The 24,915-nt window shown below is 41.5% G+C and overlaps 1 long non-coding RNA gene across 2 annotated transcripts in view; it reads left to right on the top strand.

Annotated features, from left to right (window-relative positions):
- The window catches only part of LOC139357183 (uncharacterized), a 123,921-nt gene that overhangs the window by 23,934 nt on the left and 75,072 nt on the right, over nucleotides 1-24,915 (top strand). The gene's annotated exons all lie outside the window — the stretch shown is intronic.

Genomic DNA, 24,915 nt, shown 5'->3' with positions numbered 1-24,915 from the left:
TTGGCTGTACTCATGGCCCCACAGTGGGAAGACCAAGTTCTCTTTTTTTATTCTTCTGCAACTGGGGCTCAACATCCGTTTAAGAGACGTTCATTGAGCACCTATCCTATGCCAAGTGCAGGCTGGCGCTGGAGTTCAGGGTGAATCAAGCAAGGTCCCTGTTCTCAAGTATCTCCCACCCTAGTGGAGGAGCAGGCCATGCAAACAGATGGCTATGAGGAGGTAGTGAAGACTGCCATGGAGGTATGAATGCTGCAGAGGCTCAGAGCAGAGAGGCTAGGCCTAGGCAAAGAAGGCAAGCCTGAGTTGGATCTTAGAGACTGTGTCAGAGTTTTCAATACAGTGTAGGATAGAAGGACCTTTCAGATTGAGAGGACCATTATCACATGGAGGCTGCTCAGGAGATGATGAGAAGCTGACCCGGGGGAAGTGGCAGGAGGTGAAGCTGGGCAGCAGCCATGTTGGGAAGAGCTCAGGACACCATGCAAAGGGGTTTGGACTGCCTCAGGGTGTAAGTCCCTGCCAGTGACCCGGGCTGAGTTCCCTGGCTTGGTCCCAAGTACTCAGATCTTGGAACAGTCTTTTCTGTGGGAGCCTTGCAAGAGTCCAGCTGCTCCTGGCTCTTCCCTCTCTTCTCTCCACCTGTTCCTCACCCAAACCTCTGTAGCCAGCTGGAAGGAGTGGGGGAATCAGTGCAAACAACCCTCGATGCCAGCACCTCATCCTCCACACTCCCAGTTCCCAGGCAAGAACCTCCAGCAGCTGCCACCGCTTCCCAGGGGAGCCCAGACAGTTGTCTTTTTTGGCACATGGTGCAGGGAGCTGGTGGAGATTTGCCATTTTTTCCCACTCAGGCTTTTCTGACTCACTGGCTTCCTAGAAAAAACTCAACTAGACTTAGGCACTGACTTTGAGGAAGTTCGAGCTCAAAATCAGGAGAGATGCCCCAGCTTAGCAAGAGAACTCTTCTTGCCACCTGCACCCTACGTGCTTGGGATTCTTTGTAGAACAGTCAAAGCCTTCCACAGTTAAAGATGAAGGGCTGGACCCCACAGAAGCCTGGGGAACCATCACACAATACAAATGAGTTTTAGTCTCACCACGCCATTTCCGTTCCTTTAATGTGGAGGAAGAACTAGAATTTTAAAATTCTAGTTTTTAGAATATCACGAGGCAATAAAGTCAAAAGGAAAAGAAAATTGCCAATATATGCCAGGCACTGTGCTAGTAAGTTGTATGCATTATAAAAACTAATTCTCACTACAAGCCCAGTAAGATGGATATTATAATCTTCAGTTTATGAAAGAAGAAATTAATGCTTGGACAATGTAGAAAACTTGTCCAAGTGAGGCTTAGGATTCCACAGTTTTCTACCTGGATGATCCTAGGGGAGAGAAGGAGAGGCTGGGGTCATTGGAGACCAACTTCACTGGTTTTGCTTTGTGCAGGCAGTGAAAGATGGGTTGCCCCAGGAACTTGGGGAGTACTTGTGCCCTAGCCTAGAGGAGTTTATATTCTAGTTGGGTATAAAATCTTAGGAACAAATGACTCCTGGCATTCAGTTAGGTACAAACCTGTCAAAGAGTCACCACAGAACCTTAGAACTAGAGGATTTGTCTTACAAGTTATCTTAACCAATTCCTATTTTACCAATGGGGAAACTGAGGCCAAAGGCATGGAAGCACTTGCCAAGGTTAGCTCATTTGCAGAAAAGTGGGTCAAGATCCTCAGTTTTTGATTACCAGCTGAGTGAAATCTTCACTTCCTTCTCAACAGATAATCTCCTCATTGTACCATGCAGTTTTTGTGTGATCTTTCTGTTTCCTTCATGAAAGCTTCCTTCATGGCGGACCCAGGCCTGGCTGGGGTGCCTTGTGGGAGAGATGTGTGGGTCTTGGGTGCCCTGGCAAGGTCTGGGGAGAGGGAGAAACGGGAGCAAGGAATAATGACTGGATTTTTTTCATAAACTGTAGTTCCAGTCACGAAAAGTACAAAAAGTAAATGCCCTCCCAAAACAGTAATAACTCTCATTTGACAAGTATTTAAAACTACCAAAATAATTTTGATGTCCAATGAGGGTCAATTAAGAGGATTTTTGCCTATGTTTGTAAAACTTCTAAGACCTGCTCACTCAATTGGGGCATTAGGGGGAATTGCAGGATATACACTGAAACCATTCTATATGTCATTGAATTTGATATTCACATAAGTTATTTATAATCGCGGAGCAGGTGAAGTTGTTTTCCTTGCTGCCAATTGTCTCATGTTGTTTTCCTCTACCTCTGGGGAAATTTCTCAGAACAAGATATAAAACTCAGTCATTCTGATGTGTAAATAGCTAATGATGCTTAAAGTAACATTTCTCCTAGGAGTATTTTCATTGTAACATTTTAAGTCAGATAAATGAAGCTTTGTTGGAGAAACAGCAGGCTTTATTTCAAGGTAGAAGAGAAACTCCTAAGGGTAAACAGAACATTCTTTGGCTTCTGAAATCACACTATATAAGTTCTTCTTTAGTTTTTCAGCTAGAGGAGTCCTTTCTGCTTTTAAAAATAATAGCTATGGAAGCAACCAAGATGTCCTTCAGTAAGTGACTAGATAAATAAACTGTGGTACATCCAGACAATGAAATATTATTCAGCACTTAAAAGAGATGAGCTATCAAACTATGAAAAAATATGGAGGAAATTTAAATGCAGATTACAAAGTGAAAGAAGCCAATCTGAAAAGGCAACCTACTGCATGATTCCAACTATATGACATTCTGGAAAAGGCAAAACTATAGATCAATAAAAGATAAGTGGTCACCAGGGATTAGGGGTGGGGGAGCTATGTGGAGGGGCACAGAGGACTTTCAGGTCAGAGAAACTACTCTGAATGATGCTGTAATGGGTAGATACGTGTCATTATAAATCTGTCCAAGCCCATAGAATATACAAGGCCAAGAGTCAAACCTAATGCAAACTATAGACTTTGAGTGATTGATATGGTTTGGATATGTGTCTCCGCCCAACTCTCATATTGAAATGTAATCCCCAGTGTTGGATGTGGGGCCTGGTGTGAGGTGACTGGATCATGTGGGTGAGTTTCTGATGAATGGTTTAGCACAATCCCCCATCATACTGTCCTCACCATAGTAAGTGAATTCTACGGGGTCTTTCTTTAAAAGTGTATAGCACCTCCCCCTCACTGTCTTGCTCCTGCTTTCACCATGTGATGTGCAAGTTCCTGCTTTGCCTTCTGCCATGATTGTAAGCTTCCAGATCTTCCTGTATAGCCTGCAGAACTGTGGGCCAATGAAACAGCTTTTATTTATAAATTACCCAATCTCAGATATTTCTTCACAGCAATGCAAGAACGGCCCAATACAGGATGATGTGTCAATGTAGGCTTATCAATTATAACAAATGTGCCACTCTGGGTGGGGATGTGGATAATGAGGGAGCCTATGCATGTGTGGGGGAAGAGGGGACATGGGACATCTTTGTACTTTCCTCTCAATTTTGCTGTGAACCTAAAACTGCTCTAAGAAATTGCTTTTCAAAAATAGCCATCAATTAGTTAATATAAATCACATGTCTGGAATTTACCTAATTCTATGAGTGAATAATAATAGTGGATTAAACATATTGAATGTTTACTAAGCGCCAGCCATTTGAGTAAGTAATTTACATCTAAAACTAATTTCATCTTCCAGCTCCTTTCCTGGGTAGGTATTATTATTACCATACCAATTTTATGGATAAAAGAGTCAAGTGTATAGAGGCAAAGTAAGTTGCCAAGAAAGATTTTAGTGTGCCCACTTCACAGCTGAGAAAACTGAGCTTAAAGAGTAATAGAAGCTCTTAACTACTCTTTGTTTCCTTCCCCTATATTCTGTAACTCTAGTTAACACGGAAAACAGTATTTGCTTCTGTTTTTTGTTTTGAGATTCTGCTTTCTATGTGATGTTTAGTAACAGGCTAAGTTATTACATCTGAAGTGAATAGAAATAAGTCCAATTTGGCTCATGCTCCAAAACAAAATTGATAAGGGCAGATTCTATGCGGGTCATTTATGGACATATGCGACTACATTGTTTTCTGAATGGACATGGAAACCATGATGATTATGATCTTTTGAAAAATTCATGGTTGAAACAGATCCAACTTAATTATGAGATGTGCCTTATGAGGTTGTGTGTACAAATCACCAAGGAAAAGAAAGAACAGAAGGTCACAGAATTCGTATCTGTGCAAGCATATGGATTAGGGTCTAAACACACACACGCGCGCACACACACACACACACACACACACACACACAGAGATTTCCACACATCTGGCTTGATTCACAAAGAATCAGGAAATTCAGTTGAAACACAAACCATTTTTATTTGTGTACTGTATGGAGAAATATTACGGAATGTTATGGAAACAAAACTCTAAGCAGAGCCATAGGGCCGCTCAATTAAGAGCTAAATAAGTAGCAGTGCCCAAACCCTGTGTAGGTAATTAAGACCCAGGGTCTGAATCCTCGGCCATCCCCATGTCTTCCTTTTTCATTTAGGACAAGTAACTGGGGTAGGAAGATGACAGAGATTCAGACTGCACACTTGTTATGACAGAGACAATAACTTTTTGTACAATGTCCAAAAAGGAATGGAAAAGATTTTTTTTTTTTATTGTGGTTATGGGCTAGACCCTTAACTTTTTATTTCGATGAATCACACATGTGGTTTTCTCTATGGGGACAGAGTATTTAGAACACTCTGGAAAATCAGTTTTAACAAGACTTCAGTGTAGCTGCATTATCCTGCACATAGTAGGCACTCAATAATATTTATGGAATCATTTATTTGGCAAGAAAATAATCCTTCGGCAAATATATATTGAGTTTTTAACATATGCCAGGGACTTTACTAGGCTCATGGGACACAACAACAAAAAATAGAGCACTCTTTTCTCTGATGAAGACTATGTTCTACTAAACAGGACATAAACAAATGTGTAAAATATGTAATGTGTCAAATGGTGATAAGTGCTCTGGTAGGCTGAATAATGGGCCCCAAAGATGGTCTACTTCATAATCCCTGAACCTATAAATATGTTCCCTTATTTGCCACAAGAGACTTTACAGATGTAACTAAGTTAAGAATTTTGAGGTGGAGAGTTTAACTGGATTATCCAGGTAAACCCAACATAATCTCAAGGGTTCTTGTAAGAAGGAGCGGTGATGATGGAAGCAGAAGTAAGAGTGATGTGGACCCACCAGCCAAAGCATGCAGGAAGCTGATGAAGCTGGGAAAGGCTGGAATCAAATTCTCCCCTACAGCCCCCAGAAGGGGTGCAGCCCTGTTTAGACCTTGATTTTAGCCTAGTGAAACAAATTTCAGATTTTGAACTTACAGAACTGTAAGGAAATAACTTTGTGTTGTTGGAAGAAACTAAGTTTGTGATAATTTGTTACAGCAGCAACAGGAGACTAATACAAATACTCTGGGGAAAATAAAGGAAAGGGAGTAGAGGGTGTTGAGGTGGAAGAGGCAGAGGGCTGAGAGTGGTTGCAATTTAAAATAAAGTGAGTGGGGAAGGTGTGCCAGATTGTAATGTCTAAAGATGGTAGCCATGATATCACCCATCCCACATGCTTTCCTCACAGTGTGACTTTGAAACTTCTCCCATTAGATGGTGGGTGGGGGGAGGAGTGGGGTTCTCTTTTCCTCTCCTTACCCCTGGGTGAGTTTATGGCTCTGGTGAAAGAGAGAATGTGTCACTTCTGAGGCTAGGTCACAAAAGGTGATACAGCATCTGCCTGGTGCTCTTTGAGATACACTCTTGGAACTCAGCCATCATGCAGCCAGGAAGCCCACAGAGCTATGGAGAGGCCACATATAGGTGTTCTGGTTGAGGTATCCGCTGACACAATTGCTAGACTTGTGAGAGAGTCAGTTTTCAACTCCTGGCTGTGATGTCACCCTCAGCTATTCTCACTGTGCCCTTGCTGAGTTCCTAACCCACAGAATCCTTGAGTGTATAAGAATGATTGTTGTTTTAACAACTGAGTTTTGAGGACATTTGTTGTGGCACAAAAGTAACTGGAACAGAAGGCCACATTGAGAGGGTGACATTTAAGCAAAACCCTAAAGGTAGTAAGGGAGCCATCACAATGTCTAGTGAAAGATTATTCACAGTAGGAGAAAATGTAACTGCAAAAGCCCTAAAGGGAATGAAGGCCTTGTGTACCTGGTATGAATCAGGAACAGTTAGGGGGCTGTTGCAGAAATATAGATTGTATAGGGGCTTGTAGACCATGGGAAGAATTTGGGCCTTTCCTCTGAGTGAAATTGGAAAGTTCTGAGTGGGATAGGGGAAGATCTGACTCAGATTTACGAAACATCAATCCAACTGCTACATTCAGAATGAACTGTAGTGGGGCAAGGGTGGGAGCATGGAGACCAGGAAGGAGAATATTTTTCCAATTAAAAAGAGAAACTTGGACTAGGATGGTAACAATAGGAATTGTAAGACATTTGAGCATATTTTGAAGATAGAGTCAACAGGTATTTAGGATATGTATTTTTAAGATCGAGATATTGTGATAGATTGGATATGAGTGAGAGAAAGAGAATGACTGTAAAATTGGCTTAAACAACTGAAAGAATAGATTTGCCACTTATGAGATAGAGGACTGTTAAAGAACAGACTCAGAGAAAGTCACAAGTTCAGTTTTGGGCATAATAAGCTTGAGATGCCCATTAGACATCTAAGAGCAGGCTGTTGGATGCACAGGTTTGACACTCAAGAAGGGGTATAGGCCAGAGACGTACATTTATATAATAGGGCTCAGCTTTGAGACTGGTTGAGATCACCAAGGACATGATTGAAGAAAGAGAGGAGGTTCAAGCACTCTAATGTTTAAAGGTCAGGGAGACAAATGGAGAAAGCAGCAGAGACTGAAACAGTATATAGCCCAAAAGATAGAAGGAAGACTGGGAAGGTGTGGTTTCCTGGAAGGCAATTAAGGACAGTATTTCAAGGAGGAGAGAGTGACCAGCAATGTCAAGTGATGAGGTTAAGCAAGGTGAGAACTGAGAAGTGGCCATTGTCTTTAGCAATGTTGGAGTCGCAAGTATCCTTCATAAACCGAGTCTCATTGGTTGTGGTGGTAGAGAATGAATGAATGCTTGTTAATCAGATTTCATGAAGGTATTTTTTCTTTGAAAGAATATGGGACATTTTCCTGTTACAGCACAAGACAAAGGACAGGAAAGTATGCTGAGATGTCCAAAGCATTAGCTGGAGTACATGCAGATGTTGTTAAGCTCAGTGCTCTGGACACAATGTTACTGGAAGGGTTCAGAGCTTCCAGGGATGGACTGTGGTGAAAATTATAAGATCCTAAGCAAGCATAAGGCATATCCTTTGTTTATTGCCAATTAAATAGATCTCAAACTTCCTTCCAAGATAAAGGCAATTCGCCTCCTGGTTAGAAATGCAGCCTCTGAATTCGTCTATCTATATGTGAATCTTGATTCTAACTGTTAGCCAAGTGCATGGCTTATTTTAATCTCAAATCCCTCATCCGTAAAATGGGGCTAATAATGGTATATACCACATAGGATGATGTAAAGATTGGATTATATTTAACATGAACAGTGATGTGTGATAAACTTTCAGTGACTGTAAGCTCTTATTACTATTAATTACATAAAATGGGGGGAGAAGAGAAGTCTTTTGTATTGGCTCAAAGTAAATCAGTGCTACACAAATAAATATTTAATAAGCTGATCTTCATAAGGGTAACTCTGTCTGTTTAGCTGGTTTAGCTGTAATGGGGATTGTCTGTAGTTGCAAGAGTTTATAGTCTCAGGTAACTCCCTGCATCCTTCATTATGTTAGAATCAAACCAGTAAAGAGGGGTTGCCATTATTAACCTTAGTATTTTATTGTCAGGATCAAAACACACAATAAAAGAACTTTATAAACTTTATAAAGTATTATGAGGTTGTAAGTCAGTGTTGGTTTATGACCATGGCATTGCAACTTTGATGTGGACCCTCTGGAGTCCAACTGTCTCAGGCTTTGACCACTTCTGCCCTCCCCCAAAACCTACCACTAATACACATGCACACTTAGAATGGGCTATTTTGGTGCTGGAAATTCATACATGATCACACTCCAAAAGAAGCAGATGAAAAATGCTTGAGAAGGCTAAAAAGGAACACTCAGAACTGAAAAACCATTCCTTAAAAATCTCAAAAGTCTGAGTTGTTGTCAAATTTGGTATCCCTAACACGTCTGTGTGATGTGATCTGGGCCTATATGAAAGTATACATTACCCTAATGAAATAATGAAAAGGGAATGATAAATGCAGCAAATAGAGAATCCTAACTCAACTTCCACACATGGAAACAATTGTCTAAATTATGGCAAAACGTGGCAATCCCACACTGGCCTCATTATTTACTTGAGAACAAAATCATAGAACACAGGAAAATCATCCTCATGTGCAAGTTTTGCTGCTCACTTTTCTAAATTACTGTGTGCATGCTATAGTATTTGGGTTAAAAGCTTCACTCTCCTCTCCTCCTACCCCCACCAAAAATCAGGTCCTTAATACCAAAGTAAAGCACAAGGCTGTTATCTCAGTGATTCAAATAAATTCTTTGAATTCTTGCCTTAGTGTCTTTGCTTTTTACAGAAAAACCTTCTGTGGTTGACGGAAAAAAATGTGAATGAATTCGAAAGATGAATCTAAAAAGCATCTACCAGCTTGGCAGGAGACTGCGGAAACCCCAGTATCCCAGTTCTTGCTGCCATATGTGCAAAGAAACTTGGGAAACACTCTTCCCTAAGCGTTTATTACTCAAAGTGTAGATAATGGACTGGAAGCACCGGCATCACCTGAAGGCCTGCTAGAAATGCCTAACTTCAGGTCCTACCTCAGGCCTTCTAAGTAGGAATCAGCATTTCAACACCATCCCTGGCCAATTCGTATGCATACTGAAGTATGAGAAGCAATTTCTAAAAAATTCTCACCAGTTCAGGTGGAGGGGAGCTTCCAAACTGCTTGTTCAACTTAGTGTGAGGCTGCATTTTTAAAACTCATCTTAGATCCATGCAGGTGACTGACAGCATTGAGGACAAGTGTACAATGAGCCTCATACCATTATGCATAAATGTTCCTCCTTACCCATTAAAAAGGTTCAAAAGATACTATGCTGCAGATATTCCACATAATGACCTTCCAAATTTCTTGGCACCAATCATCTTCTAAGAGACTCTGGTGCCTGCACATATTAAATTAAACCTCCTCTCTTTGCAAACTGTCAGTTCTCTGCTACTGACTTTTGAGCTATGCCCCATAAATGAGGTTATTGGAGAAAATATATCAGGTATAACATAGACAAACTATAGACAGATGCTTAAGGAAATAAGAAGATTAAGGTACCTTCAAGAAACTGGCCTAATTATCAACTGTGGTTCAGTTTCTGAGTCATTGAAATTCTGTTTTTCATATGTTCTGATAGTGTAGGGGAGAAAAACAGAAATCTGCTTTAAGACGTGATTCACAAACACACAGCTGTTGCCTTAACTATAGGGTCATGCACATATTTTTCTTGTCTTCCAGGTGTTTTCTGAGGATGCATTAAGTAGAATTTCAATGAGTTGGAGAGCTCTATCCAAGTATAAATTAAACTTAAAGCTTCTCAAAGTAAGTTCAAGCCAAATTGCCCTCCTCTGCTTGTTTGAGGCAGTTACTAAGGAAGCAATGGAAATGACACTTTTTAAGCCAGACTCTCATAAATCAGGTGTTTCCACACTTCTTGAAGTGACAATAGAAAGCCAATTGGAAAACATAATAGCAAAAGACACTGCTCCCAAACTGTCGGCAGACTTTGGAGTGAGTATAATGTTTGACAGGAAAGATTGTGTGTGAACATTATTCATTGCACCAAGAACCACCCAAAGGCACCTTCCGAGCAAAGATTAATGAAAGAGAATTCTCAGGAAGTAACATAATACAGAATATCTTCCTCTTCTTCACCCACTTCTCCTTTGGGGAGATCCAGATTTAGCTTGGGACAAAATTTAGAATTCTGAAGGTGTGATGAAAGGCAAGTCCTAGTCTACAAGGCTATTACAGCGTGAGAGTCTCACCTCTGGACATATGGTATGGCATTTCTTAACCCAATTCGGGTATCCCTTAGGAGAGTGAGAAGATTGCATTGATGAGGAACTAGATATTCAGTGTCCCGTCCTCACAGAAAACCGATACCCCAACTTTAATGGGATTAATGATGTTCAGTTTGATTTTAGTTTGTTGTTCTCCTGGTGCCACTCTGAATTCATCAAATTTTCAAACGTCGGACCCACCTTCTTGACACTCTTAGTAATATTCTTTGCCTGTCAGAATTGATCATGGGCTCTTTGAAGAGTCAGTGCAGAGTTATTCCTTAAGATAAAAACATAGAAGAAAGACTGATTTCATTTGTCAGTCTACACTCACAAGCAACTGAGATTTTCCTTTGAAACGCGGAACTTTAAAAATCTTTCTAAGTTCTGTAGCTGAGGAACCATGTCCCCAGGCATTCTAGAAACTCACCTCCCTGAAAAAGTGGGTTGATGATCTAAGAATGGGAGGCTCCAAGTTTTCAGAACTGAATGCTACCTGACCGCCAGCTAAATAGTGAGGGTCATTTTCCAGTCAACAATGAAGATCATAAACTCATAGACACTTTTTAGAATTGAAGTGTACATTTACTGTGATTTAACCTAAAGAAGGCTTCCACTGGAAGTATGTTAACTACTCACACTTTGAACTTGGTGATTCTCAATTTTGTTGAGCATTAGGATTCCATTTTTAAAGTGTTTTTAGAAAAGATTTTTTTATGTGGAAATAATTTGAAACTTATAGAAAATTTGCAAGAATGAGAAGAAAATAAAGAACTATACTTGTTACCTGGATTTGTTTATCGTGAACATTTTATCCCATTTACTTTATCATTTATGTTCTCCTTCACTCTCTTTCCCAATATAATATTTTTATGAACCATTTAAAGATGTTACATACATCATGACCTTAATCTTTAAATGTTTCGGTGTATATTTCCTAAGAATAGGGGATATTCTTATGTAAAACCACTGATACAGTGATACATTGACACAATGATTTTTAGTTAATCTATATCCATACTCAGTGGACTCAGCAATGCCTTTTTTAGTACATTTCTCCCTTCTATTGTAGAATCCACGCTAGGCTAAGGTATTGCATTTAGTCGTCATCTCTCCTTTAACTTGGAACATTTTTGCAGCCTTTCTTAGTATTGTATAATATTAACATTTTTGGAGAATATAGTCCCCACCCCTACTTTTAATAGAATGTTCCATATTTTTAGTTTCTCTCTTTGCATTCATGATTAGATTCAGGTTTTGCATTGTTGGCTTGACTGGAGCACTACATAAATGATGTTGTGTCCGTCAGGATTTCTCTGTTAAAGTAAAAAGATCATTTGCTAGCTACCCTGTGATCTGAATTTTTCTTTTATTTGTTTGATTCATAGACAGTGCTTCAAGCAGTTCACGGTGCACCGATATCAATACCAGGGGAGGACTCTAAATGCCTGTCCACTGCACCTTGAGCTGTGCCAATTTTATCGCTTGAGTGAGTCCATTGAGATAGAACACTTGCATGTTCAGCGAAGCAACTTTATTGTCAATAGATAGGCAGTGAGGGACAGTAGAAGCCTAGGATTTATGGTGAGCCAGTTCCTTGAGGCTCAGAAAAGCTGTGCAGGGCAGCTGGAATCTCATCTGCGTGTGTACTACTTGGACCACAGCTGAGGAATGTGGAAAAGCAGCCAGCCTTGGGTTTTATACCCCAGGATTATTAGACTTGCTGGGCTCAAGTGTTGTAGGACATCCTGTTCTAGAAGGGACAGAAACAGAGTCCAAGCTCTTCCAGTCAATTCGTCCTTATCTCAGGATGTTGCATTCCCTGCACATTCTACAGTTATTCTCGAGAACAAGTGAGAAAGGGGAAGGTTTGAGGCCACGCAGAGAGCTGTCCTGCAAGTGTTTAGTGTGCCTGTAGATATGTGAATACTTTGAAAATTCCATGTGTTAGTGGCCCATTGAATGCTGTATTTTCTGCATTTAATCTTGCTTTTTTTTTTTTTTTTTTTTTTTGAGATGGAGTCTCGCCCCGTTGCCAGGTTGGAGTACAGTGGCACAATCTCGGCTCTCTGCAACCTCTACCTCCTGAGTTCAAGTGATTCTCTTGCCTCAGCCTCCCGAATAGCTGGGATTACAGGTGTGCGCTACCACGCCTGGCTAATTTTTGTATTTTTAGTGGAGATGGGGTTTCACCATGTTGCCCAGGCTGGCTTCGAACACCTGGCATCAAGTGATCCTCCTGCTCCGCCTCCCAAAAGGGTGGGATTACCAGTGTGAGCCACAGTGCCCAGCTCAATTCTCCTTTTAAACTCTGGGGCCATTTGCCATCTTGCATATCGTCAGTCTTAGGGCAAGTCCTGGTATTGGTCTACACAAGGCACTTGCTGGCACCTTTCCAACCACTGGGCCAGAGATGTGGATTTAGGTTGGCCTGATGATCTTCAAATGTCACTCATTTCCCAGCAGGTGAGCTGTCTCCTTTACCTTGTCAGGGACAGGTGCTCTTGGGTCACTTGTCCCTGCCTGTTTCACCTTTGGTTGCCTCCTGTTCCTTTGGTTAATTCACATTAACTTACATGCAAACACGCACATTATGTGCACAATGCTTTTTGTTTTCTTTTTTTGAGACAGAGTCTCGCTCTCTTGCCCAGACTGGAGTGCAGTGGCACGATCTCAGCTCACTGCAACCTCCACCTCCTGGGTTCAAGCAATTCTCCTGCCTCAGCCTCCTGAGTAGCTGGGATTACAGGTGTCTGCCACCACACCCAGCTAATTTTTTTAGTTTTAGTAGAGAGGCGGTTTCGCCACGTTGGCCAAACTGGTCTCAAACTCCTTACCTCAGGTGATCCACCTGCCTTGGCCTCACAAAGTGCTGGGATTACAGGCATGAGTCACTGCACCCAGCTGGGTTGTGAACAATGCTTTTCATAATACTTTTCATGGATGAGTACCATTTGTGTTTTATTCTCTTTATTTCCTCCTTTCCCTTTCCTAGAAGAGGTCACAGCCTTTGTACTTCTTGCTTCAGGGATATTTGAAGAGTTGAAAGCAGACACTGCTTAAAACAACTTCTCTTGAAAGTCTGAGAATACTAAGCAAGTGTGTCCCCTGACAAGGAAGAGACTGGAGAAGGGTAGGCCAAAGACTGTCAGAGAGAGGGTGAACATTCTATAAAGCAGGGTAAGGTCCACAGTCTCTCTTGTTGCCCTCTGGGAGGTAGCAGGGTTTTTGGTTTGTTTTTGTTTTGTTTTTTTAAGGGAAATGCCCTCTGTGCCTAGGGAGACTGACCCCAGGCACTGGAGCCCCAGAACCTATAGTTTTGCACCCAAATATGGCATAGAAGGAACATGCCCTTGGATAGGTTTTGTTTTTACGTTTTATTAAAAAATTATCACACAAAAATCTTTTTAAATAATAAATAAAAAGAAAAATTATTTTATAGTAAAATCAACTGTTTTCTTTTGTACAGATCTATAAATTTTAACATAGATTAATGTATCTTAGAGATTCATGTAATCAAGATACAGAACAGTTCCATCACCCTCTCAGAGCCCCCTTATTGCCCCTTTACAGTCACAGCCCGCCCCTATCCCTAACCCCTGGAAACCATTGATTCGTTTTCCATCACTGCAGTTCTGTCTTACAGAGAATGTCAAATCAATGGAATAATACAATGTGTATCCTTTTGAGACTGACTCCTCTCACTTAGCATGTCTTTGAGATTCATCCATGTTGTGTGCATCGCTAACTATTTCTTTCTATGGCTGAGTAGTATTCCACAGTATGGATGCACCACGGTCTGTTTATCCCTTCCCCCTTTGAAGGGCACTTGGTTGTTTCCAGCTTTTGATGATCACACATAAAGTTGCTATAAACATTCATCCACAGATTTTGGTGTGAACATAAGATTTTATTTGTGGGTAAATATCCAGGATTGAAATTTCTGGTCATACGGTCAGGGTATGTTTAACTTTATAAAAAAATTGCCACACTTTTCCAAAGCTGCTGCACCATTTCACATTTCCACCAGCAACATATGAGGGTTCCAGTTGTTCTGCAGCCTCAACAGCACTTGGTATCAGCAGTTATTTCCTATCATTGCCATTGTAATAGGCTTGTAGTGTTATCTCTTAGTGGTTTTAATTTGTATTTCCCTAACAAAGCCCCTGGATTTAAGGCCTCATGTGGTCTCTGACAGTAAATTTATTAGTAGTTGCTAGTATGGGGCAGATATGGGGATGGCCTTACAGATACTTTGTTGTAATGACTCTAAGAGTGGGGAGTGAAGAAAAAGGTCTGATAATAAGCAAGAATTAAAACTCTCTATAATGGGGTCAGTGGATGGGGTTTCTAAGTCAGATTTAAATAAAATAAAATAATTTGACAGTTCTTGCAAGCCCAGTTGTGATGAAAAGTCATGCCTATTTCATATGCCTTACAGATATTTCAAATCTGTGTAGTCATAACTTGGTACATCCTACCTTGTGGTACATCATATGCTTGACTGCATTTGTATCACTTGATTATGAAAACCTTAGTGAAGTATTTTAAAAGGATTGCTCAGAGAATTGCCAACACAAGTATGTACCAGAATTCTGGCTGGACATGCAATATTTCTGTGGATTTAGCACAATGGAAAAAAACTGCAAACTAAGTATAATAAAAACGGTGAGCATACAGGCCCTAGTGTTGGTTTGTCAGTGCTGAAATAATTAAAGAAGGCTACCCATCAATACCTAACTGATACAGACAACCCAGTCTCAAAGGTGCTAGAACTAAGAAATGGTCAAATGTGAGCATTTTAATAAGTAAGTCAATGTCTCTCTTCTCCTGGCCCCTAACCATAAATGTTCTCTAAAACTATACTTTCAAGTATTCATTCTCTACATTCTCTTCCTTGGGACTCTATAACCTCCATTGTGGGAATATCTGTGTCACATTCCCTGCTTCATGATTCAGGAGGCTCTTATTGTGTAAGGAAGAATGTGTCCGGTTTTTGTCCCAGGTTCCTGGCACAGAGCTTCTAAAACCCTTGGAATTTGCCAAGTGGTAGAACCGTTTTTGTTATTCATGAATCCCCTGGATCCCACCTGAGTTTATGCTAATGAGATGACTCAAAGCAAGCCCCTAGGTAGCTTCAGGATGGGGACTAGTCACTGGAAAGATCAGCCAGCCATGTAATGAAAGGGTTGGAACGTTGAGCCAGTTCAACCTCTGAGAGGAGGAGAGCCAGAGATTGAGTTACATCCTAGGCCAGTGATTTAATCACTTATGCCTGTGTAATACTATACCAATTAAAAAACAACTCTGGACACTGAAGCTCAGTGGAGCTACCTGATTGGTGAATACATTTTTATTTTATTTTATTTTTTTATTTTTTATTTTTTGAGACAAAGTCTGGCTCTGTTACCCAGGCTGGAGTGCAGTGGCGCGATATCGGCTCACTGCAACCTCCACCTTCCCGGGTTCACACCATTCTCCTGCCTCAGCCTCCCGAGTAGCTGGGACTACAGGTGTCGCCATCACGCCCGGCTAATTTTTTTGCATTTTTAGTAGAGACAGGGTTTCACCTTGTTCGCCAGGATGGTCTCGATCGCCTGAACCTGTGATCCACCCGCCTCGGCCTCCCAAAGTGCTGGGATTACAGGCGTGAGCCACCGTGCCCGGCATACATTTTTTATTTTATTTTATCTTATTTTATTTTATTTTTGAGACAAGGCCTCACTGTTGTCCAGGCTAGAATGAAATGGTGCCTTCATAGCTCACTGCTGCCTCAAACTCTTGGGCTCAAGGCATCCTCCCACCTCAGCCTCCCACATAGCTAGGACTACAGGTTTGAGTCACTGTGCTCCAGGCCATGATTGGTGAACACACTGATATCTCAGGAGGGTGATACATCCTGATTCCATGAGGAGCGGACATAGAACCTCCGTGTTTCGGACCTCCCCAGACCTCTTCCTATATGTTTCTTAATTTGGCTGGTCTGATTTATATATTTTTAAATAAAACTGTTATAATAGGTAGCAAGTCAGGAAGACATGAGCAGGGCAGGAGAGCCCTCCACCGGCCCCCCATCCGGGAATGTAAGGTGACCATCCGTGGTGGTTAGGCAGTTAACTGTCTCTCTAAAATAATAATAGGTCACAGCCAGCACCAGGGAAAGGCAGTTTCCTAATAGATAGAAACACCTGAAACTGATCATCAGCTTCCCGACAAGATCTCAGGAGCTGGGCAAGTAGGCTCACATATGCCTATGGAGTCAAAATGGTGGCGTTTAACCTTCTGGAGGCATTCCACTGGATAAGGGAATGCCTCAGGTGAGCATGCGTACAACTCCGGTGAACACTCGGCACACGCTCACCTCCCAAATGCTAGTAGGCCACTGCGCATGCACACAGTCCACTCCAAGGGAAGAATCAGTAGAGAAGGGGTGCAAGACCCTGGAGGTATGCCAACATATCAAACCCCAAGCCAAAAGGTCAAACCTCACACTTGACCTCCAAGTTTCCCCACTGGCACTCTTCTAAGTGTACTTTACTTTCTTTTCATTCAAAAGCTAAAGCTTTTTAATAAACGTCCTCTCCTGCTCTAAAACTTGCCTTGGTCTCTTCTTCTGCCTTATGCCCCTCAGTCGAATTCTTTCTTCTGAGGAGTCAAGAATTGAGGTTGCTGCAGACCCGTGTGGATTCACCACCAGTGACAAAACCATAATTGTAAGTGCAGTGCTTTTCTGAGTTCTGTGAGTCATTTTAGTGAGTTGTTGAACCAAAGCAGTGTTACGAGACTCCTCTGGAGTTGTAGCTGGTTGGTCAGAAGTGTGGGTGGCCTGGGGACTCCACTTGTGGCTGGCTCCATCTGAAATGGAGACAATCTTGTGGAGGACTGAGTCCCTAACTTGTGGGGTCTACACTAAACTCTGGGTGGTTAGTGCCAGAACTGATTGCGGTATACCCGTTTGGGCTAAAACAGAATATTCGATGAGTCAGTGGGCAGGACCTGTGGGCAGAACTATTGCTAGTGCTCCAGATCCCACCTCTCGTGTCCCTCCTCCCCTGCCATGATAGACATAGGCAGGCTGTCAGCACAGAGTCCTGCAGTCCACGAAGATCTGGCCCAGATGGTGTTTGCCTGATGTTCTAATAAGAGAAAAAAGCCCCAGCTACTTCTCTGGTCCTTCAGGGAAATGCAAATGTGACACCACTCTATTTTTTCTCTTTCCATGACCCCTTGTTTCAGACACAGGGGAGGGCTTCCTCCGTCAGGCTGGTGATATCCTCCTTCTACGGCAGAAATATGCTGCGGCTTTTTTCTTATTCTTTTGGCCTTCAGAAGAAAAAGTACTGAATGCCAGTGTCTTCAAGTGGATGCTTGTGAGGCTCTTTCGAAAGAGCAAGAATGGATCCAGAGAGCCACTTGGCCTCAGGATGCTCCTTTGGTCCATCTGTATTCACCAGAGACATTCTAGTGTTGTGACTTTTAAAGGGTGAGTTCACTAACCCTGCATTCTCTCCTCCGTGTCTCAATTGGTGCTTCCCCTTGCCCTTGGGCAGTTTTTCCAGACAGTGTGTCACAAACACTACATTCCTTGCGAGAAGGAGGTGGGATGATCAATGAAAACTCCCTGATAAGTTACATGTACTCTGAGCAGTGCTGTCAGGCTTAAAGGTCACATATTTCTGCAGTATGAAAATCGCAGAGCACAGTGGAAACCTCATGCATAAGCAAAGCTTCTCATTGCATTCAAAAGTAATTTAAATGGCTGAGAGCTTATCTCTATGATAAAGGCTGCACCTTTTTATGTATGTTAAAGCTAAGGAAAGTGCTTAAAATCCTCCCTGGTATTTGCCTTGCAGAGCTCTTGTGGGAGTAATGGGCCATGACATGCTTGGAGCTCCTAGAAGGAAAAGTGTGATGCAAGTGTAAATGTATTATTATTGCCATTAGGAATGGTGATCTGGGGGGAAGATTAAATGCTAAAGATAAAAATCACCAAAATCTCTGAGAAATGCAAAACTGGGCCCATACTTCAATTAAATTAAATGACCACATAATGCTACATTTTAATCCTGTGAGCATAAATTAACATAAAAACAAAATGACAGAAAATTGCCAGCATCAGCAGGAAATAGAGAGGCTATTAGTCATCACCCTCTGAAGCCCCCTCTCATTATTCAGTGCCTAGGAACTTGACAACTGCAAAGTGCTTAGCAGTCATTTGTTGGTAAATGTGCTCCTCAAAGCTGGTTCTCTCCCAGGCCCTCTGTCTAGCCATTGGCCCACATTTTCCTCTTAATGCATGGCCTGAACTGGGGCATTGGTCTTCATGGCCTGTTCCCTTAAGCAGCTGCAAATACTCCCCAGTGCTTTGGGTTCTCTAGGATTCTGCAGAGCTGTAGTAATTAGCTGATACTTGATTGATAAAGGAGCCAGTCCTGATTCATGCCTGTTCCACTGCCACCTGGTTCCTAGTATGAGGTGACAGAGGGTTAACCCTATGGTTTCTGGTGCCAGACTTGTATAAGAGCAATTTTTGCTTTGTCTATAAAATTTCCTAGAAGGAACTCTAGAACTAGAGCAGTCTGACAGTTCCTTGAGTCCTGTGATCAGTGTGAATAGATATGTTTTGGATTTCTTGTTGTGCTGTGCTCTGTCCTCTCATTTAGCTTCCTAAAAGGAAACCTCAGGTCTCCCGTAAGACACTTTTAGTAATGTTGAAAGAAAACAGTAAGTGAACTTTTTTCTTCCCAGAAGTATGGGTTGTCACCATTGCAGAGTAAGGTGATATGTTGATTTTCAAACCAGCATTTAGCTATATAGCAGGAGTTGGGCCTTGACCCAATATTGTGTCCAATTACAGGAGTTCAGAAGTGTCCTAGCATGTCTCATGAGCCACCAGGGCAGACCTGAGCAATACCTATTTTCAAGAGGAGCTGAGCTGCTTCCTGAACATAATTCATCCGACAGAGGAAGAAACCAGACTCTAGACCTGATGCACAGAGCCTCAGCCAGAGAAGGGAGCTGATTTTGAATATGGCATAGTGCTGTCTCTCTACTCCTTCCTGAGCATATACCCAATGCCTCATGCTGGTGCCAGTAACATTGATTCCCAAGCAGCACTACCTTGAAGGCTTTCTAATGGAAAAATACTTAATGGAGGGAGACACCCCAACACCACACTGCATCAACTGCTGTGGAACTTGGTACCTTCAGGGCTTTGGTGCGTTGCCTGATGACAATGGAGGAGGAACCCTGCAATATGAAGCTCTTTCTATGCACATATGAGATAACCCTGGAGACACACAGAAATGTTCAATAAGAGTATTTCAGGACACTAGAGAGCTGTATGAATAGGTGTGTAAAAGTCAGTAAATCTTGATTATTTTGTATCTATAGGCTGGTGGGGCTTGAGGAATCTGGAGTTCACAGATGCATAGTGCATATGCCAAATTTTACCTATGAATTATTTTAATAAATAATCATTTGGTGCCTAGTATGTCTGGCATTATGCTAAGTCCTGAATTTATAAGTCTCTAAATCTAGTGGTAATGAAGAGATATCAATAAGTAACTTCAACGATGATGAGGAGGAAGAAGACAATGATGACAACTGTCATTTGTTGAGTATTAATTATATGCATGCATTGTGCTAGGTAATTTACATATATTATTACTAATCTTTGCTACAGCCATAAAAGATAGTGCTTAGTAAGTTCATTTTAAAACTGAAGAAAATTGAGGCACAGACATGTCATATGGCTGATAGATGTCAGAGATGAAATTCAAATACAGATTTGTATGACCACAATCTGACATCTATTACGTGATAGGTCATTTAGTAGAAAAACATCTACTAAACAATGGCATAAGAGGGAAAAGAGAAATAATGTGACTCTTGACTACTGAGAATGAACATCAGGTTTCAGATAAGCACTTTCAGTGCTTGATCATACAAAATGTGATAGCAGTGACTGTAAGACTTTTTACATATGAGTGTACCATGTAATAGTCCCTCATCATTTTACCAGAAAGACAAGAAGGAGCATATGAAAAGTGTCAGAATATCGACCTTTTCCTAGCACCTTGAAGGAGCAGCTTGTTCCAAAGTGATGGCAATTGGGAAATGCCTGTGACATCATCTTGTTCTCTTAGGATCCAATGGGAGTCCCTGTGACTCAGCCACAGCCAGCACAGAGAACACATTCACTCCACATTCACTTGATTTAATTTCTCCAATAAAAACCGAATGTGTTTATTATTTATAGGAACACCCTCCATCCAAAAAAAAAAGAGCAGTTATTTGTCTGAATAAAAGGATGCTCCAAGTTGTGAAGTTTTCTGGCTATTTTTGTGTTTTTAAGATCACCAAGATTAACATGAAAACCCTTTGGAAAGATTTCAGGAGTAAAGAGAAACTGAAAGTTAAAGTGTGAGAAGTGAATTAAAGTTCAACCTGGAAGGAAGACATAACAGCTTTGACAAGATAATATAAGCCAATAGGAAAATGAGTCAATTTATACGTAACCTCTCAGGAACACGTTTATTTTAGCATGTGAAGCACACCGGTGCGTGCAGACTAGCACTGACTCAATCTTGTCAGAAGAATATAGTGTTCTTTTACTAATAGGAGCTACTTCATTATTTCCACAAAGATAAATGCCATCGATGACCCAAAAGTAAGATGTATAGATGGTCCACTTAAGATTTGAGAATTGTAAGGAAAATATGCCATCACCCTAAATGAGCTACACAGTGACATCTAATCCTGAAGAAAGACAAGATGTTTCCTGACACTTGTTTATTGCTGCAATGATATACTGGGCATGAAGTATGCCTTCAAATTATTTGCTCTCCAAGAAACAGAAACCTATCCCTCTAATGCTATTACCGTAATAGTCTAGACAAATACATGCAATTTCATGTCATTTTGTCTAGGCATATCAGCTGCATTTTATGCTGTCATTTCTCCCAGGCAAAGCTGATATCATTACCATATGGCTATGGCCAGCAAACAGTTCTGCTGTTATCTCATACCCTCATAGAATCTTTTTCCCCAAATGTCAGTTTCATTCAAATGCATTCCATATGAACAACATTCAAAGGAACAGTTCTCTAATTCTGCCACCCACCCATTCTCCCTTCCAAAAATCAGTCTTACAAGATAAATTCAGGGTTTTTCTGGCAAGAACTTAAAGATATCCGATTTAAATGCTTAATTCTAGGATGTCGAGTGGAGCAGAGCACTTGAGCTGTGAAAGATAGACACATGTTTTTATTGTAGGCCCCACTCTGCTACACTGTTCACACTTGATTATGCATCATTCCTAAAATTCCATTTCTCAGCACAACTGCAGTCCCCATCAAAAGCTCAGTGATGGATCCATTCCTTTCTCCTCAACTTGTACCCTTGGCTCATATTAATTTTAATGTAACTTACATGATAGTAACAATATTCACAAATTCAAAAGATAACCACTGCCACTTTTGGAGGTTTTCCATTTCAAAACATTAATTTCATAGCAAGTATGATTATTTGGGCAAAAGAAAAAAATATTTCTTTCTATAATTTTCCTCCTAAACAGACAAGCAAGAATGTACTGTATTATGATTATAATTTCAATCATTTCGAAGCCCAGCTGCCTCCATAGTTTGCTTTTCCTATGTGTATCTATGAAGTGACATGATCGGCTTACTTAAATACTTCTTGTCTTAGGTTTTTAGGGCTACTACAACAAAATACCATAGACCAGGTGGCTTATCAACAACACAAACTTAATTCTCGCAGTTCTGGAAGCTGGAAGTTCAAGATCAGGGTGCTAGCATGATCACTGGTGAGGGCCTTCTTCTGAATTGCAGACTGCCAACATCTTGTATCCCCATGTAGCAGACAAAAGGAGAACTAGCTCCCTGGCCTCTTCTTATAACAGCATTAATCCCTTTCATGAGGTTCCACCCTCATGGCCTAATCACTTCCCAAAAGTCCTACCTCCAAATACCATCACATTGGGTTAGATTTCAACATACAAATGTGTGAGGAATGAGGGGGGCGCTTAACACTTCTCTAGAGAGCAAAGACCCCCAGGGAACCCAATGTCTTACAGGGCTGCTAAGCTCCACCTGGTCAATCTATTAGACTGTAAGGTCAACGAAGGCACAAAGCAAGTCTGTCTCATCTACCAGTAGCTATTTAGTAGACCCTCTGGGAAGGCCCTGTGCCTGTCTGCTCCCAAATCCATTCTCTGCTGTGTCTGCTCTGTGTGTGTGTGTGTGTGTGTGTGTGTGTGTGTGTGTGTGTGTTTATAGGGAGGGTCTGAGGTGGGTGCAGAGAAATGAGGGGGTTCTCTCTCTCATTTTCTGCCTGCCCAGGGCAGCAACCTTTGTGGAGACTGCATCTCCTCCCTGGCTCCAGTTCCATCAGACAGGCCCTACTGCGGTTCTGGCTTCCCCAGGGCCCCTTCCCTGAATTCCAGCAACACTCCCTCCTCCTACTGTCCTGGAGTTCTAAGAGTGCTAAGTTCTTCCTGTTGCTACTTTCTGGGATGCCTCACCATCCTATTTGGCTACAGCCCCTCTATCCCCTGTATCACCTATTCCTGGTAATTAAATTACCCTGTTCTGTTGTCCTAGTTGGACCTTCAAAAAATTCTTGTTGAATAAATGAACCTTGTAGGAGTTTCTGTTGCTGGACACTATAACTGGGGTGACCCTGTAGCTCTCAGAGGACCAGCTCTCTGCTGCTCACCCCCAGGCTTTTCTATGTTCTCAGAGTGTGGCCCCAGACCAGCAGCAGCACCACATGGGGCTATAATCCCAGCATCACCTGGAAATTTGTTAGAAATACAAAAATGAAAATCTTCAGACCCTACACCAGACATTCTGAATCAGAAACTCTGGAACAATCTGAGTTTTTAAGCTCCCAGGGGATTGTGATACAAGCTAAGTTTGAGTACTACTGTCCTATAGGCCATGGGACCTCAGCCCAGGACTGGAGAATCCTTAGCCCCAGACCTATCAGTGCACTTGCAGGAGGCTTAAATGTTCCGTAAGCGAGACCATCCCAACTTCTAAGCTACATCAATTAATAAGATAAGGAAAACACTACATCATATTGATGAAACTCATTAAGAATTCTTTACTAACTCCATTTAATTCTTCCCAATGATCAGTGAATGTCAGTTGAATAGCTTTTCATTTTAACCTGAAATTATCGTTTTCAGACAGGCTAATTTAGCAAGGTTGACAATATTCAGACTTTAAGAACCTTCACCTAGTCTAATATACATTCCACATCCTAAATTTCTTATTAAAAGTGGAAATGGTAGAGTTGTTTTCCATAGTGATATCATAAATAATAAACAGAAAGATGGTTTGAAAGTTATCTAAGACAGCTATGTAGAAGTTTTAATATTAATGGTGCTTATTGTATCCCATTGAAGGTGCCAGGCACTGTGCTTTCTCTCTTCTTCATACCTATATTCTTACCTCTGTCACGTAATTTATCCCTTGCAACAAAACTAGGAGGTAGCCAGTTGTATTCCTGTTTTACCGATGAGGAAATGGAGATTTAGAGAAGTTAAGTGGTAACCTGAGGTCACAGAGCTTAGGATGTAGTGCGGGAATCCTCTGTACTACACCACTTGGATGTTCATTTGTTCACCAGGATCTAGGATGTGCTATGTTCTCTGATGGGTGCTGGGGATAACAGTAACCTAGACAGACACAGTCTCTTACCCTCCCTTCTTCCCCATGAAGTCTTTAGCAAGGGGGATACATAGACACAAAACAAGTTAACAAAAACATAAATGCAGTTATTGTGAGTGCAGTGGCCACCACGGAGGAAGCAAGCATGGGGTTGAGATATTGCCAATCGAAAGAGTAACCCACCCCAAATAGGTGGGCAGGAAAGGTTTCCATGAGGAGGACAGATGCAAGCTGATCACAGGATGAGCAGTAGCCAGCCATGCAGAGCAAAGGGACGATCAGCAGGAAGAGAGGAACATGTGCGAGGAGCTGTAAAGAGAGAAAGAGCTTGGGACACTGGAGATACTGAAAGGAGGCCAGCTGGGCTGGGAGGTCAGGGAGAGAGGGCGAGAGTGAGATGGGGGATCAGGGAATGATGTGAGAAACAAACACACAGAGCCTGATGACAAGTCCAGGTACAGAGATTGAGTTGTTTTTCCAGTGCAATGAGTATTCGTTTTACATAGGGTGTGGCAGCCTGTGTGTTTTCAGAAGCTCTCTCTTGTTGTCTATGGAGCATGGAGTAGATGGGGATGACACAGGAAGCAGAACAATCATTTGGAAGGTTATTATAAGACAAAAGATGACAGTGACTCAGTCTAGGGAGATGGCTGTGGAGGTGTAGATAAATGGATGAAATTGGAATTTGAATTCGAGGAAGAGCCAACAAAATTTCCTGATAAATTATTCATGGAAGGTGGGTAAAATGATGACTTAGAGGTGTTTTTATTTGGCAGCTTTATTGAGGTATACTTTATACCACAAAATTCACCTATCACATATATGCAGTTCAAAAGTTTTTAGTGAATTTATAGAGTTGTGCAACCATCCCCACAGTCCAGTTTTGGAACATTTCCATCATCAGAGAAAGTTCCCTCAGGACACTTTGTGGTCAATCCCCACCCCCATCTCCATCCAAGACAACAAGTTTTCTACTTTCTCTTTATAGATTTACCTTTGTGGAAATTTTATATACATGAAATCATGCAATATGAAGTCTTGTGTCTGGCTTTTATCACTT

Source organism: Macaca nemestrina, chromosome 11, assembly GCF_043159975.1.
Source record: "Macaca nemestrina isolate mMacNem1 chromosome 11, mMacNem.hap1, whole genome shotgun sequence".
NCBI classification, from domain to species: Eukaryota; Metazoa; Chordata; class Mammalia; order Primates; family Cercopithecidae; genus Macaca; species Macaca nemestrina.
The sequence above is the reverse complement of the archived record's forward strand: the minus strand, read 5'-3'. Positions and strand labels throughout refer to the sequence as shown.